This window comes from Chrysochloris asiatica, unplaced genomic scaffold (genome assembly GCF_000296735.1).
Source record: "Chrysochloris asiatica unplaced genomic scaffold, ChrAsi1.0 scaffold00005, whole genome shotgun sequence".
Lineage (NCBI taxonomy): Eukaryota > Metazoa > Chordata > Mammalia > Afrosoricida > Chrysochloridae > Chrysochloris > Chrysochloris asiatica.
In genome coordinates this window covers 20,639,288-20,645,255 of record NW_006408523.1, presented here as the reverse complement: position 1 = coordinate 20,645,255, position 5,968 = coordinate 20,639,288, and positions in this window count along the sequence as shown.

Below are 5,968 nucleotides of genomic sequence, written 5' to 3'. Positions count from 1 at the left end.
CTTCCAATCAGTCGGCCAGACAGTTGTCTTCCAAATTTCTTGGCAGAGATGAGTGAGTGCCTCCTGTGCTGCCTCACTTTCCTGAAAGATTTTTAATTACACTAGGAATCAACATTTGATGTTTTAGAACAAGTACACCTTCTTTCCCAATCCCTAGACACACACAATTTGATACAAAGTTGGAATAATAGGCTGGAATTGGCCGAGGCATAATTGGAATATGGGAAACTAGTTGTCAGGGTACCAACTGCACTTGTGACTATCAAACACAGGATTTCCCAGACAAGTTTTTATCTTTTCTCTCTGAATCAAGAAGAGAGTGAAATTAATTGATCAATTCCACCCTGAAAGAAAATTGCCTTTTCACATTTTTTCCAGGCTACTATACCCATCTCACTGTGTGCATAATCTAATTTAGATTAAGTTTCATTCACCTAAAATAAATTTTTATATATGTGTATTGTTAAGTGCCATCAAGTCAGTTTTGACTCATAGTGACCATGTATAGGGTTTCCAAGGAGTGGCTGATGGGCTTGAACTGCTGTCTTTGTGGTTAGCAATCCAGTGCGTATCCTCTAGCACCACACCAAGACTCCATGATATATATTGATGTTGTGAAGTGCTGTCGAGTCGGTTCCGACCCATAGCGACCCTAGATAGGGTTTTCGAGGAGCAGCTGGTAAGCTTGAACCGCCAGCCTTTCAGTTCAAACGACTTTGCAGTGTGGCGCATTATGTTGTTGTTGTTGTTGTTGTTGTTACATGCCGTCAGTCGTTTCTGACCCATAGCGACCCTGTATAGGGTTTCCGAGGAGCAGCTGGTGAGCTTGAACCGCCAGCCTTTCAGTTCAAACGACTTTGCAGTGTGGCGCATTAACCCACAGCACCACACCAGGACTCCACGATATATATGTTGTTGTTGTTGTTGTTGTTGTCATGTGCTGTGGAGTCAGTTCCGACTCATAGCGACCCTGTACAGGGTTTCCAAGGCTGCAAATCTTTACGGGAGCAGAAAGCTTCATCTTTCTCCCGCGGAGCAGCTGGTAGTTTCGAACTGCTAAGCTTGCAGTTCGAAGTCCGATTCGTAACCACTACGTTACCAGAGCTCCTTATGCTATATATTTGTTGTTGTATAGAAGAGGTAACTTAGAGGTACAGAGTTTCACATTATTCAAAGAACAAGAATGAGTTCATCGTTTAGATTCCTGTTACTGCTATAACCAGTCACCACAAATCAAGTGTCTTGAAACAGTACAAATGTATTCTCTTACAGTTCTGAAGGTCAGAAGTCTGACATGCGTTTTCAAAGTGTTTGTAGGGTGGGTTCCTTCTGAAAGAGAATCTGCTTCCTTGCTTTTTGCAGTTTACGGAGACAGCCTGTAGTCCTCGGCTCCATCTTCAAAACACATCGCTTCAATCTCTGCTTTTTGGCAGCACATCAATTTCTGCTCAGACTCTGACCTTTGCCGTGTCGCTCACATTTGACCTTTTACATCAAGCCCACCTAGATAATCCAGGACAATCCCCCCATCACAATATTCTTGACGTAATCACATCTTCCAAGTCCCCTTTGTCATACAAGGTAACACTCCCAGGTTCTAAGGCTTAGGTGTGGCACTGTGAGTTAATGCGTCAGACTGCAAAGCCATTTGAACTGCAAACTCGGTGGTTCACGCTCACCAGCTGCTCCTTGGAAACCCTATACAGGGTTGTTATGTGTCGGAATCAACTCCACGGCACTTAACAACAACAACAAGGGTTAGGATGTAGGCATATTGGAGATCCACTAATCACCCTACCACAATTACAACGTTAAACAGCTTCTCTCCATGAGTCCTACTTTTATCTCCTGACATCAGTTTGCATAGGAACTCCTGGTGTGATGCTGTAGCATCTGCACTGCACTGTAAACCACTACGTCGGCAGTTCAAACTGACCAGCTCTTCCTTGGAAACCCTACATAGGGTCGCTATGAGTCAGAACTGACTCCATGGCACTTAACAATGTATCAGTTTGCAAGCCCATTGTTACCTGATTTTGAGACTAAGATCTTTCTTTCTAGTTTATTGATTCTTTTTGGCTAACCATGTATCTTCAACATCAGTCATTGCATCAAAGAAATACTTCCTAACATTCCTTATTTTAATTAATGATTTTTCTGTTATAGATTTGTAATATTCAAAGCCTCATTTAAGCAGTTGTGAGTAGTGGACCTCAGATTATGTTAGTGCACCTCAGATTATGTTAGCCATCAGGAATGTAAATTCATACAAAGTTACACACACATATGTCAAAGTGCTTAACACTGAAGTGTTTAAAGTATATTGTAGTCAATATAACATGGCTACATCACAAGGTATCTTAAGTTTCTTCTGTTGATGAGCATGCTGATAATATTCATAATAGGTTTCATAGAGAATATTCCCCAGAGATAATAATTGGAATAACCTTCATTGATAATGTTGAAAAATGGCTAACTGCAAAACCATAAACCTAAATAACAGTAAAAAAGAGCTAGGATATACTAATTTTCTATTATGTGTTAAGTGTTTAAACATATTTTCATGGATTTTGCCAATGTTAGTAACATTAATAATGTTCAAAATAGGCAAGAGTTCAAAGTTTTTCTGTGTTGTCCATTTTTTTTCCCTACAATAGCCCAATGAGATAGGTATTATTAACTTACTTTTATATCATTTTAAACTACCTGGAAGAGATTCAATGTAAATCCACCTGACAGCAAGTAATGTGATGAAGAGACAGCGGTACTGGGATGACCCAAGGGGAACATAATTTTGACCATGAGGGCTCTGCAGCCTTCTCTCAATCACAAGCTACGGGCTGTCAAGCTTAGGCTAGTCCTTCAGATGCTGGGCCCTGGTGCCTATGTAATCCTGTTCACACTCTGATCTCCACTCTGGGGATGGTCAAGTGTTTACTACGATTGAAAGGTTAAGGAAAGAGGTAGACTAGGTATTTAGGAAATATTTCTTTTCCTGACACTTTGAAAAGACTGCCCTTTTATTAAGGACATGCTTTGACACCTGTAAATCTTTTTCTTTGACATGATTTCTGAAATGTTAGGTACACTTAAAAGTATTGAGACCAAGTTTTCACTTAGAAAAGTCTCCTTTGAGTCATTGATTCATATAAAAGGAAACAAAACCTGCTTTAACCAAGGCTTTCTGCTAACATAGTTTTAAAATGCAGCTGATTCTGACACAAGGGTAGACTATCCATGTGTATTCTTTACTACAGATTAGTAGGCAAATACAAATAAATCCATGCTTACCTTCTTTATTGAGTGTCATGGATTGAAGGGCATCCCCACAAAATATGTGCCTTCTAGGCTTGGCCATGATTCTTAGTGGTTTAACAGTTATATAATGATGTAATGTCACAGTTGTATGAGGATCCCCCATCATGCAATCGGATGTAACAAACCAATTAGAGGAGTAGGGGTGGGCTGTACCATTCTCCATTCCTTCATAGTCATGATCTGATACAAGGAGAGTTTCCCTTTTACTTGTTGTTTCTGTTGTTGCTATCAACCAACAATCCAGTTGGTTCCAACTCACAGAGACCCTATGCACAACAGAAGTAAACACTGCCCATTCTGTGCCATCCTCACAATTGCTGCCACTGTGTCATTTCATTTCATTGAGGCTCTGACTGTCCATTTTATCAAGCATGTTGTCTTTCTCCAGGGATTTCCTGACAACATGTCCAAATTATGATCCACAAAGTGTCACCATCCTTGCTTCTACAGAGCATTCTGGTTGTACTTCTTCTTAGACAGATTTGTTTGTTTTTCTGGCAGTCAATGGTACTTTCAGCATTTTTTGACAACACTGTAATTCTAATTAAATGCAGCAGTTCTCCTGTGGTCTTCATTATTCACTGTTGAACTTTCACATACAGATGAAGGGAATGAAAATAATGTGATTTGGGCCAGGTACACCATTGACTTCAAGCTGATGCCTTTGCTGTTCAACATTTTAGACAGCTCTTTTGATGCCTATTTGCCTAATGCAATATGTATTTTGATTTCCTGAGTATTGCTGCTGTGAGCATTGATCGTGGGCCTAAGTAAAATGAAATCCTTGACAACTTCTATCTTTCCTTTTATCATAAACTTGTTTATTGGTCCATGTGAGGAATTTTGTTTCCTTTCCATGGAGTTGTAATCCATACTTTGTATGCTGTATTCTTTGATCTTCATCAGCAAGTGCTTCAAGTCCTCTTCACTTTCAGGAAGCAAGATTATGTCATATACACATCACAGGTTGTTTGGCATCAATCTTGATGCCAAATTTTTCTTCATGTTATCCAGCTTCTTAGATTATGTTCTCAGCATACAGACTGAAAAAAAAATGATGAAAGGATACAATTCTGGGGTACATCTTTTCTGGTCTTAAACCATTCAATTTCCCTTTGCTCTGTTCAAACAACTGCCTTTGGGTTTATGTATAGACTCCTCATGAGCATAATTAGGTTTCTGAGGTACCCATTGCTTATAATGTTATCCATAATTTGTTATGATTCACACAATTAAAAGTCTTTGCATAGTCAATACAACACAAGCAAACATCTTTGTGGGAGTCTCTTCTTTTAACTAAGATCCATCTGATGTCCACCATGATATACACCTCCTTCCACATCCTCTTCTGAATCTTACTTGAATTTCTGGCTACCCTTTGTGGGTATACTGCTGCAACTGTTTTTTTGTTTTTGTTTTTTTTAATTATTCAACAAAATTTTACTTGTATGTGATAATAATGATATTGTTCAATGATTTCCATATTCTGTTGAATCCCCTTTCTTTGGAATAGGCATAAATACGGGTCTGTTCCAATTGGATAGTAAGGTAGCTATCTTTATCTTCTTGACCTAGATGAGTGTTTCCAGCACTGCATCTGTTTGTTGAGACATTTCAACTTCTTGTTTTTGTTTTGTTGTTATTTTCTGCCTAGTTAGTTCCGACTCATAGCAACTCTGTATAGCAGGGGTGGGGGATCGTTGTTCTGCCAAGGGCCATTTTAATATTTATAACATCATTCACAGGCCATATAAAATTATCAACTTAAAAATTAGCCTGCTATATTTGGTCAACATTTAATCAAATCACCCCTAATGTGATGGCTGGCACTATGGTTGCCTTGGTAGGGATAGATCAAATGATTTTGCGGACCTTCTATAACTGCAGTACAGAGTTAACTCAAGTGGCTAACAGGTTTGAACTATAGACCTTTCTGCTAAAAGTCCAGTGCTTATCCTACAGGAAAACACCACAACTCTTCAAATGACTAATTGAGGTTTTATAAACACATTCATGAGAGAATAAAAAAGAAACCACCCACACCCTTTAATCTAGTTACCACAGACATTTAATATTGTGTTAACTGTTTATGTACTCTTACACCAATTTTGAGTGTGTTCTTTGGCCCTGGGAGCCATGGTCTGTGAAGCTCTTAGATCCACAGCAAGATTGATGCCAAGATACATGGAGATTTCTAAAGTAACGTAGGTCCTACAGATACTGACAGGGGACAAGGAAATTTTCCCAGAGTCAACAGAGGAAGTCTTCCTCTAAGCAGCCCTATTTTTAAAGAGAGAATAAATTTCTATTTTTAAAACCATCCACTTGTGGTATTTCTGTTATTGAAGCATTAGATAATTAAGATACTTAATAATCAGTCCCTGACAGGTACTGTAAATTAGAAAGGAGGCTTTGATTCTGTTGGAAGGTGTTGTGAGGTTGGGATAACAACAGATGCCAGCCATACCTAAAAGACAAATGTTTAATGTAGTGACAAACTATGAAATCATTCACTGCAGATTAAGCACACGTAAGCCCATGCTACCCTGTTTATTGGGTAATCTGACACCTAAAACACAAGTTTGTAAGAAAGAATGCATTTTAACATACAGTACTCATTAGAAAAATATGTGAAGAAAATACAGGCACG